General features: G+C 40.4%; 1 pseudogene; it reads left to right on the plus strand.

Moving 5' to 3' along the window:
- Positions 1–298: 298 nt before the first annotated feature.
- The window catches only part of LOC149179676 (proton pump-interactor 2-like), a 58,113-nt pseudogene continuing 46,097 nt past the window's right edge, over positions 299–12,314 (plus strand).

Consider the following 12,314-nt stretch of genomic DNA (forward strand, 5'->3'; position numbering starts at 1 on the left):
CTCGCTACCTTTCTGAAGACCTGTATGAAGTTACTGTGTGATAAGAAAGTGGTAGAAGGGTTGCAAGAGTTAATTGACAAGTGCACAAATAAAGAAAAGACTCTTGCTGAACAATGCGTTGTGAGGAAAATTGGTAAGCATAAGAAGTGCACATGGCACGAAGGCTGACTGTGTAGATAGGAAAATATGAAATGGACCAAGTTATCTTGGATTTAGGATTTGGTGAAAATGTACTACCTAAACAAATGTGGGAAAGGATGGGGAGACTGCACTGTAGTGGTCTCCTATTCAGCTACACATGGCAGATCAACGGAATATTATTCCGATGGGGAACTTATATGGTGTAACAGTGGACATTGAGGGTGCCAGTGCATTGGCTGATTTTGAGGTCATTGAAATAGTGGATGAAAGTAACCTATACCCTGCACTACTAGGAATTGATTCAGATTTTGATATGGATGTGGTAATCAACTTGAAGAAACAAAAAATGACGTTTGAGCAAAAATCACTCAAGGTTGCAGTGCCACTAAACCCTGCAAAAGGAGTGCGATATACTGAACCTTTCTGTGACTTTTTGGAAAGTGATGATGAACTAGATCAAATATACAAGATCACAAGGCAAGATGAATATTGGATCAATCCTACGGCTAATGGACAAATTATGTGGGACAGGGATAGCTCCTGTACCTTAGATTCAGATGAAAAGCTGGAACATTGGCAGAATCAGTTGCATGAAGTATCTATGCTCTATTGCAATATGATGACCAAATCACTGCGGTGTGTCTCAAATGAGGTAAGGAAGCTTCCGCATTATGATGGTTTTATTGATGCAGATATATTTCTAGATGAATTTGAAAGGGAAGTATTGAAAGAACATCTCTTCCAGGCACTAGATCTAGCGCTGCGCTCTATGCCTACCCCTTGGTGGGGTATGCACAAGGAGAGCTTCGATGGATGGAAGGAATACATAAGGATGATGAAATTAAGGTTTGGATATGCTAATACCTAGATGAAAGAAAAATACAGTGGGAAGGATGGTTCGCATGATCATTTGGCACGATGGACTAAGGCCTGGGGAAAAAAACCACAACCAAAATGGGTGCACATTTTTTTTCATACCTTAGATACAATTCTAATGAATTGGTATTTGGAGATGGAGCTTCACCATGGGACAACTAAATGGGACATCTTAAGGGAGAGTTTCTTATTAACTTTCAACATTGAGGATGGGTTTGAGTGCATTGATGAAGCACTCCAGTAGATAAAAGTAGCTATATTTAGAACACCTAAGGAACCGGTAGAATGGGCTCAGCTAGATTGGAGTACACAGTTGTGCCATGCACTGGAGTGTTACAATGTGACTACTGAAGAAGAAGAAGACCCACAGAATATTAACATTCTAGAGATAGAAGGACAATGTGAAGTCGAAGGACCAAAAGTTACGAACCCGTATATATTAGAACCTTTGAAAACTAGACAAGTAAACATTGGCTTTGAAGCAGAACCTAAGTTCGTGAAGATAGGATACTATTGGGATGAAGATACAGTTGATAAGGTGGCCAAAATTCTGCACGAGTACAAGGATCTATTCCCAACAAAGTTTTCAAATTTGAAGGGGATCGTTGGAGATTTAGGTGTTATGAAGATTATGTTGAAACCAGATGCAAAGCCTGTTAAGTAGAGACCTTATCGGCTAAATCCAAAGTATAAAGAAAAGGTGTGCCAAGAGCTTGATAAGATGCTAGATGTCGATATTATTGAACCTGTAGAGGAATTTGATTGAGTAAGCCCAATGGTGGTCTAAGAGAAGAAACAGAAAGGTGAAATATGAATATGCGTAGATCTAAGAAAGTTGAATGATGCATGCATGCACAATCCATTTCCAACACCATTTACCAATGAAGTATTAGAGAATGTTAGCAGACATGAGGCTTATTCGTTTACTGATGGTTTTCAAGATACCATGAAATAAAGATCATGCCGGAGGATCAAAGCAAGACAACCTTCACGATGGAGTGGGGTTGATTTCAATATACAATAATTCCATTCAGGTTGAAGAATGCGCCTGCAATCTTCTCCCGGGTAGTGATCGTGACATTCAAAGAGTTTATTCATAAGTTTTTGGAAGTCTATTTTGATGATTGGATTGTTTTTGGGTTGGTGAAGCACCATGATGCAAGATTGCGCCTTATGCTAGATACATGTCAAAGGTATCAGATCGCGCTGAACTTGAAGAAGTGCATATTCTGTGTGCCCTTTGGAATTTTGCTTGGCCATGTTGTATGTAAGCAGGGATTGATGGTGGACCCTACAAAGATCATCGTGATTGTGAATTTGGAAGCTCCTAGGAATGCAAAACAACTGCACGTGACATTAGGGCACACTCGGTATTATAGAAAATTTGTCAAGGCTTATGCTCAGATAACCGCGTTGATGGAAAAATTATTGAAGAAAGATGCGATATTTTGTTGGGATGAAGACTATTAGTGCAAACTTGATGTCTTAAAGGAAAACATGGCAATTGCACCTATTCTTGTGTTTCCATATTGGAAGAAGAATTTCATGTACATGTATATGCCTCTTGAATTACGCTAGGTGCGGTATTAGCACAGGAAGGTGAAGGAGAAATTGATCATTGGATAGCCTTCATGAGCATAAATTTATCCAAGACCAACAAGAATTATTCCACTACAAAGTGTGAAGGGTTGGTGATGGTATATGCACTGCAAAATTTTCAACATTATTTGTCGGGCGGACACTTTAAAATGTATACAAACCACTCCGCGCTGAAGTACCTAGTCAATAAGCCTGTGTTGGGGAATATCTGCCGATGGTTGCTGTTGTTCCAAGAATATGACTTTGAAGTAATTGTGAAGCCTGGAAGGTTAAATGTAGGACCTAACCATCTGTCAAGGATTGAAATTGGCGAAGAACCAAATAGTTTGGAGGAAGGACTGCCGGATGCGCAGCTCTTTGTGGTGTGCGTAACGGATGACCATTTTTCTGATATCATTTAGTTCTTAACCATAGGTACAACTTCGGAAGGCTATTCTACTCAGAGAAAGAAGGAATTAGTAGTTTCTTCTGTGGATTTTTTAGTGATTGTGGGTCACTTGTATAAGATGGGAACAAATGAAATACTACGAAGGTATGTTCCCGAGTTTGAACATGCTAGTATCCTTGCTGAAGCACATGGAGGAGTGGCAAGAGGACACTACACAGGAAAAGTGACTGTGCAGAAGATTTTACACACTGGGTTATGGTGGCCAACATTACATAAGGATTCTAAGGCATACTGCAAGGAGTGCAATGATTGCCAATGGATGGGAGAGCCCTCACGAAGAGATGAATTGCCTTTAAATCCTCAAGTTTCGTTGCAGGTATTTGATAAGTGAGCCATTGATTTCATAGTTCCAATACAACACTAGGAAAAAATATGGGCGCGTGGTATATCATTACTACAACAAAGTATTTAACCAGATGGGGTGAAGTGCAAGAAGTGAAGGATTGCACATCTGCAACTACTTTGAATTTTTTGTTTGAATATGTCTTAACACAATTTGGATGCCCTAAAATGTTGATGAGTGATAAGGGTACACATTTCTTGAATGAAACAATTAGCGTTATGCTTGAGGAATTCCATGTGCATAATCAAAAGAGAACGCCCTATCACCCACAGGGGAATGGAATAGTGGAAGTATTTAACAAAATTTTTGAGAATGCATTGAGGAAGGTCTGCAATGGGCAAAGGAATGATTGGGATATGTGGGTACCAACAGTGTTATGGGCATACAGGACAACTTGCAAGAAGTTGACATGCCAAACACCTTTTAGGTTGGTCTATGGGATTAAAACAGTGATGCCTATGGAGTATATTGTGCCAATTTTACGTATTGTAGCTTTGACAGAGATGGTGGATCGCGAGACCTTGGAGGAATGGCTCGTGCTACTAATGGAGTTATAAGAGGGCTACTTTCTTATAGGCTTTCACCAGCAAGTGAAAAAGGAATGCGATAGATCATGGCACGATAGGCATGTTAAGTTGTGCACTTTCAAGTTGGATGATTTAGTGCTTCTATATGACAACAATTTTACAAAATTTCCAAGGAAATTTCAAATGCACTGGTTGGGGCCATATCTTGTTAAGGAGATCATGGATGGCGGTGTAGTTCAACTCATGAAGCTAAATGGGGAACCATTCCCTGGAAAAGTGAATGGAAGTAGGCTGAACATGTATACAGGGGATCCTGCCCCTGCGTAATGATTATGTGATTGCAGGACAATCTTAGTAATCTATGCAGTTGCAAAGGATTGTGGGACTATAAAATACGCTGCTCAAAGGGAGAAAAACATAATAGGGAGGCTACGAAACGGAAGACAGAAGTGCGACAGGTGAGGCTGCACTAGATGAGTTGCACCATGGAGGATGGTATTGCATAGATGGGTCCAAAAGTAGCCGTTGGAGTCACTATTCACGATTTGATGGAAAAAATTCCATTAAGAGGAGTGGGTAGGTGCCATTTATGGAAAAAATATTTGGAGATATTTCACCAAAGGTGAATTTATGATCCGAATTTGGAGGGAATGGTCAGATTTGAATTCGAAACCTCCTATAAATTGGGCATGTTGGTCCGCTGAAGAACACTTTACATTCTGAGAATTGTCTTTGAGCCTTTCTGTTTTAAGTTTATGAAGCATGAAGACTGGGAAGAACTCTTTTCATGGCCATCATTCACAAACTTATCTGCAGCAGCCCGCGAAATTATTTTTGATGGAATGATTGCCACAAATATCGTAGAAGTTGTTAGTTCTGAAGCTGTCGTCTCTGACATGACGACCCCTCAAATAATGAGCACGGAAGCTATGCCGACTATGCCTATGATGCTGAGGTCACCTAGGCTAAATCAACTGGCTACAAAAGAGAAACAAAAGAAACCTATACCAGTGAGACATTCCCCAAGGAAGAACTCGAAGGTTCGATAGAAGGATAAGAAGGATAAGGAGCTGGAGAAAGTTGTGTACCTGGAGGAAGAAGAATTCTATGGAGTGGAGGAATTGGATGCTAAGGAGGGAAAGCCTATCACGTGACTCCCAGAGTATATCCCTCCACAGAAAGGGAAGACAAAAGTAATGAAAGACCCTAATTCTGGAAAATTTATGGTCTTGACACCCCTGTTACCAGAACAAGTTGAATTTAAAGGCACGATCTTAGTGCGCATTCTAGTGCTGAAGATGGAGGATTGGGATCTCACGGACCATGAGAGATTCCCTCATTTGGCTACTCACAAATACATGAAGAAGATTTATTACGAAGAAACTAGGGTTACGTGGCTAGAACCCATGAAATGGGTCAGAGGTGTTGAGCAGGTTGGGTTGCTGCACATGCTCTGCATACCACATTTTCACAAGTCTATTATAAACACTGTGTGTGTGTGCTAGCTGCTTGCGCTGGTGCATGATGGGTGCTTATGGCTTGGCGAACCCATCCCTATCACGAATATTCTCATCCATCGGATTACAAAGCTACCCTATAAAGGGGCAGACCCTGCCAAGGAGTTTGGAGGGAAAAGTGGAGAAATGGAGTTGGCAGATAAGATGAAGACTGAATTTGGCTTATTCAAAAAGTTGTGTGGATATTCTAGATCCACTCCATTCAGGATCAGGCAATGTAGTTTTCCACCCAAATATTAGCAAGGAATATTATGAGGAAATTCCGGGCGGACGAAGTTCCGGCACCAGTCATGTCATTGGCTTCTTAGTGTGCAAAGGGAGTACAATATAGCTGGGCACAATATTTGTGTAAGGAGTTCCCCGCGAACTGTCGTGAAGCACAAGATGATAGTAAGCCCTTCCATTATGGATGACTTTTGTTTCTCATTATCATAGTAGCATGGCAATTACCGAAGGACAATCAGTTTCCTTTGCAGGCAGAAGATTTACCAAAGGCACCAAAGTTCGCTTCGTTGTGGTCGACAAGGGATTCAGAGAGGATCAAAGAATCAAAGATTTTCTGGATATTAATGGAAATGAATATTCGCACAATAATCATTCAATGACCAAGGTTGTCTCCAACCTTGATTGAGCAGTTGAGGGCCTTCATAGAGTTCAAGGCCGATTTCCATAATGTCTCAATTAGGGCAAGGAGGGACCCTAAATATATATGGCACAAGCTTCCAAACTTAGTCTCAGGGATAGATGTGCTAGATATTGTGGGTAGTTGGCTGGCGGAGTGGTGCGAACCCATGGACATTGGTACAGGCACCAGTAAGGGTGCAGAAATATCTGTTGTGCAAATGAAAACTACGCAAAAGTGAAAAGAAGTAGCACAAAAATCCACACGAACTTTGGCTGAGCAGAAAAAGAAAGAAGCTGCTGCTAAGGTAGCTGTGGAAAAGGAGTGCATTACGAAAGAGTGTGCCAAGGCAGAATGCACTGGCATAAAGGAAGTCGAAGCTTTAGATTCCCAACATTCTAAGGAGAAAGAATTATCAGGATAGGGTGAAGATGGTGGAGAGAACACTGTGCCTAGAAGTGGAAGGCCCGGCGATAAAAAAGCTGGTAGAGAAAGTACAACAGGCCACAGTACAGAGTTATGTTGATGTAGTAGCATTGCAGGTTGAGTTTGGTGACCTCTGCAACAATATCGAGGCAACAGTAGAGTGAGTCAAGGATGAGTCACCATATTTTTGTTGGGGGCCCATTGGGATAGGGTCCCTAGGGTCAATTTTGTGTTAGTTTAACCAATTTTTGAGAAAGATTTTGTAAAAGAATGTAAATTCTCCTTGAAATGTGGAAGCAGAGAGCGCAAATAAGTAGGAGTCAAAGGGCATTTAGTCCCTTGTTTGGGTAAGTGATAAGTCAATTTTAAGACTCACCCATGGTCCACAGACCATGGTATTGTATTGAAAAATCTATATATAGTTGAGTCATAACGAGTCTAAGTAGCAATAGAAGATAGAAGATTATTGTTGTGGGAATGTGCTAAGGCAGGAAAGCTCTATTTCCTATACTTAGGTGAAAGGGGAAGGCTCCTGCAGCTAAGTGCGCAGAGACCTTGACAAGTACGCAGCTGAGTGTGCGAGCCCCTGTAGCTAGGTGCATAGGGTGAAAGAGTCTGTAAATTGAATGTGGAACCTAATAAAGGCTAATTTTGGGAACAAATATCTTACCTCTATGTATTATTCTTATTCTATTCAAGTTATGCATTATGGCTTAATGATCTGTTTTATGTGAAATGAAGTATAATTTCTCTGTGAATCTATTGAATCTTTAATATCTATGCATGAACTAAGTAATAATATGATTTCGTGAAGATAAAGGTTAAATCTGTTATGATTTCTATTGAATAGGGTAGAACTACACGTATATAGATCTAGGGTTACTATTGATTGCATGAAAGTGGAGAGTCTTCTTCTTTTAGGTATATAAAGTCTAATCACATACCTTCACGAAGGTCTAGAAGTCGTTTTCTTAGAGATGTAGTAGTGGACCATAGGAAGACCTGGATCTGCGCAAAGGAAGATCTGAGCTACAAGGGCTTAAGATCACTTATCACATGGTCTCTGGATGTAGAAACCTGGTTCCAGCATCTGCCAATACTGATTTGGGTGAGACTGCAGCCTACGCTATGTAGGTTGTTGTCGAAAGGGCTAGCAATTAGGGTTTTGTTGGTTGGTGCGAATAACTTTGAACCTGGTTCAGGCCCCCTTAAGCCAACAAGATAGTCAAAGGTATTACATATATACTTAAGAAGGAGAATGAAGTCAAGTGGAGCTTTGTTCCCCATGATTCTTTCACTAGAATCGAAGAAGCTTTGGCTGAGGCCCTAGTGCTAGTGATCCCCGACTATTTAGTGCCTTTCTACATCTTTTCTTTCACCTCTCCACATATTATTGCCTCTGTGATGTTGTAGAAAAATAAATAATGTTATGATCATCCCATCACCTTTTCTAGCCATCTACTAAGGGATGCTAAGCTAAAGTATAATATATTGGAAAAACATGCCTATTCACTGGTAAAGGCCCTGAAGGCATTTCGTATGTATGTGCTACAATCGAGAATCACAACGTTCATCCCAACGACTACAGTCAAGGACATCTTGGTACAATTGAGACAACGAAGGAAAGAGGGGCAGGTGGATAGCTAAAATACAATAATATGATCTAGAAATAAAGCCTACCAATCTCATCAAAGGCTAGGGGTTGACCGATATTTAATCTAAATCCAACTGCCAAGCTCTAGGGATAAGCCTGATCACAGAGGAGGGTAGACTAGAGGATCACCAGAGCAGAATTAAAATGATTGAGCAGAAGATCTATGCCAAATATGAGGGATCAGCCAAGAATAAGAAAATTGTTCGTTACCTCTTTTTCCTAAGATGCCCATTGGGACAGGATAGATCTAAATACTGAAGTTTGAGATTGTAGGCACATAAATACATTATATCCAATGGATTTCTCTACTGGAAGGACCCAGTGGGGGTATTACTGCTATGTTTGGTTGAGGGAGAAACCCATGAAGTGATTGAAGATTTCCAAGGGGGAGTCCGTGGAGGACACTGCAGTTGGAAGACAACATCAAATAAAATCCTCAAGGCATGGTTCTACTAGCCCACGATGTTTGGAGATGTTTATTCTTAGGTCAGGACATGCGAGAAATGCCAATTGTTTCCTGAAAGGAAGAAGTTTTCTCCTCTCCCCTGATTCTTGTGCACGTAGAGGAGCCTTTTAGATAGTGGGGATTGGACTTCATTGGAGAAATAAACCCACCATCTAGTGGCCAACACAAATGAATTTTAACTACCATTGACTATTTCACCAACTAGGTAGACGCTATCCCAGCTAGAAATGCTACTAAGTTAGTGGTGATAAAATTCATGGAGGAGAACATATTATCCCGCTTTGGGTGTTCTTTTAAAATTATCACTGATAATGCATAGGTATTCAAATCTTCCAAGTTCACTAACTTCTGCCATAAATTCAATATCATTATTGGACACTCCACTACATGCTACCCTCAAGGGAATGGCTTGGTTGAGTCTTCAAATAAAACTATGGTGAGGGTGCTAAAGAAGACCATCACTAAAAATCAAAGGAACTGGGACTCCCAACTAAAGTTTTCTCTGTGGGCTAACTGAGTAATGCCTAAACGATCCACTGGGAAATTACCTTTTGAGCTAGTATATGGCAAGGTTGTTGTCTTCCTGATCCAATTAGCAATGCTAGTGGCTAACTTACTAAAAGAAGCCGAGGAAGAGCCAAGTGCCTTGACTAGAAGGATAAATCAGATGGTGGAGCTCCACGAAAACATAGAGCAGGTGGGGACCAAATTGTCAAACTACCAGCAAAGGATGAAATCTCCGTTTGACAAGAAGGCTAAGGAAAAACCTCTTTAGCAAGGATATTTAGTTCTTAGGTGGGATGTCTGACAAGAAGAGAAAGGAAAACATGGGAAATTTGATTTTCTATCATTCGACCCCTTAAAGATTGTAGAAGAGAGGGGAAATGACACTTACATGCTTGGAATCTTGGATGGTGAACTGTTGGAACTGCCTGTAAATGGTCAGTTCCTAAAATTTTATTTTCAGAATTAGAGATATCTGTCTCTTTCTCATTGTAAATATCTGGTGTGTGTGTGTTGAAATTGTTATTTGCATTTTTCAATTTATTATAAAAAAGTCCTTTTTTAGAGAATTATATTTTTTTTAAGAATTACTCCATGACCAATGGAAAGAAAATCTACTGGTATGTAGGTCCTCATTACCTTGCTAGCAAGGCACTATCCCTAGTTGGAGCCAATGTTGTCACTCACTGCATTGTGGGTTTTAATTGGTGAAGGTTGCCCATGAGCAATGAAGTTTGGAGTCACTTTCCTGGGCCACAGAGGATCTCAAAGCTAAATCAAACCTTCTCCATTTCCTAGTTCTCAGAAAGAGATTTCCAATGGTATATAGAAGTCCAATATTGGACTTCTGGATTGGAAGTTAGAGCATGTTGAAGTTACCCATGGAAAGCCTAACAATCAAAGAAAAAACCACCATAGGACTAAGGAAAATCGCAATATCATGGACTTGGGAGCCAATCACAATCGCAAATCGACTATTGGTGGGGTCTTAGGGCATACACTTATGGTTATTAGTAGTTCACAATGTCGAATGCTTATATCGTAGTCTCCCAGTCCCATGACCCCGCAGTGCTGTGATATCGATGATCGATGGATTGACAGGGGTTTGACTTAATAGACCTCACAGGTTGCGATCGTGTGATATGGTGTGACATTGTTGAGAAGGCAAAAATTCATTTACAAAGGAAAAGCATGGTAAAACCAAGGCAGGGCCACCCCCTTCTCTCTCCTCCAAGTGGCATCGATGCACCAACATATGGGTGAAGTCCCAAATATCGACGATCTGTGGGGTTTTCTTTCTAAGACCGTGTGGGGGTCAATTCTGCGATACAATGTAAAGGTTTTAGGAAAGGCTGAAATTCAATTACAAAGGAAAAGCATGATAAAACAAAGGTCAGGTCACCCCCTTCTCTCTCCTCCATGTGGCGGTACAACATATTGGCGATGGGAAATCCTACATCCCGCAATCCCACATTATTGGCGGTCGCAAGAACAGAGGGGCTACCTCCCCAAAAACCTTATGGCGTTGCAATTTTGCGTTTTAGTATAAGATCACCGAGGAAGGCCAAAATTATTTAACAAAGAAAACCCATGCAAAAATAGGGTCGGGCATGCCATTTTATCTCTCATGCCATTTTCTCTGTCTTCCTAGGGACCATGTGGTGCAATATGATTGGTCCTGATGGCTGACATGGCAGTTGGCGTCATCAATGATGAGGCTGTACAAAGGACATATGTTAAGTAGTTTCGATGTTTTCAGGGTCCTATAGGTGCATTTATGGGTGACACATGTCACCACTCACAGGGTGACACGTGGCAACGATGACATCATCCCACATATCAGCGATCGCAACTGCGTAGGGGAGAAACTTAAGGAAAAGTGCATTCAGCACTAGGATGTGGGATTCCAAGTAACAAAGAAAAAAGCCCTCAGATGTGATGCTTCATAGGTTCTATTTGATAAACATTTCACATCCAGATTTCATCTAATGCAGTAAAAAGGCATCACTGAGGGTGATTCAAGTTGTAAAAGAGAAAGGCCCCTGCACAGCTATTGATAGCCTTAGCACCCAAAGGGATAAACCCTTGGTTCCAACCCCTGGTCATATGAGGAAAGTCACACAAGGGGCTATAATAAAGGGGAGCTAAGGGGGAAATAAAAAATTGTCTGTTTTGCTTGTTTTAGAGGTAAAAGGGCCATGCTGAGTGACTTCGTTGTTAGACTACTTCAAGGAACTAAGAGTGCAAGATAGAGGTTTAAAGGGCATGATGGGTCGACAACTATGGTTTTAAGAAGAACAGGTGGTGCATTCAAAGCACAGGATGGGTTGATCCAAAATAAGCCCACTATGACTCGGGTCCGGGAGCCAACGGCGAATGAAATAAAGGAAAAAAAAGATAGAGGTTGGTGAAGTAGTGCAGGAAGCCATGCCTTAAGTAGAATAACTCCTGCAACATAGACGATCATAGGATGGGCAAGAAGATCTTTGTATATTTTCCATCTTATGGTTATTTATTTGTTGTACTGTAACATGCCTCCTTTCCTAAGGCATTTAATTTTGTAATATTTTGCACCACATAGCCATTTATGACTGAGAAAAATAGTTGACCCAACAATTGAGCCTATACTAGAGATATTTTTATGTAATGAATGTTCTTGCTCCCCTCTCCAGATAAATAGGGGAAAGAAAGACTTATAAAAGGTTCATAAATTCTATAGAAAACACTACATGCTATTTTCAGACTATATCTCTTTGTAACACAATTTTTTTAGAATATCAATGGAATGGTGGTGATTCCCTCTTCAAGAATTACATTATGTGTTCCCTCTGTTGAAACCCATTTTGTGTTCATATTTCTTCTTTGTATTCATGTAATTATAGCTGCCATAAATATTTCAAGCTTCCTCATAGATTTATTTGTATTGATATGTGAATGCAAGTGCCTATAATTATATCACAGATTCACTTGTCTCAATACTTTTGATGCATATACCTATGTGGACTATTGAAATCATATATTTAAATTTGCAACACGTGAATCATAGCATTCAGCCCCTCTTTCATCCATTATTTCTACTTGTAACTCAAATAAGTATAGAAATTCTTAATGCCTTAAGATCTATGTGTTAAGTGTAGAAGTCTTGAAGCCTTATGCACTATGTGATGAGTTTCTCCTTCTCTTTGTCCTTT

This window comes from Pinus tabuliformis, chromosome 3_2 (assembly GCF_031772625.1).
Source record: "Pinus tabuliformis cultivar Carrire ecotype Pingquan chromosome 3_2, CPIR1, whole genome shotgun sequence".
In the NCBI taxonomy this organism is placed as follows: domain Eukaryota; kingdom Viridiplantae; phylum Streptophyta; class Pinopsida; order Pinales; family Pinaceae; genus Pinus; species Pinus tabuliformis.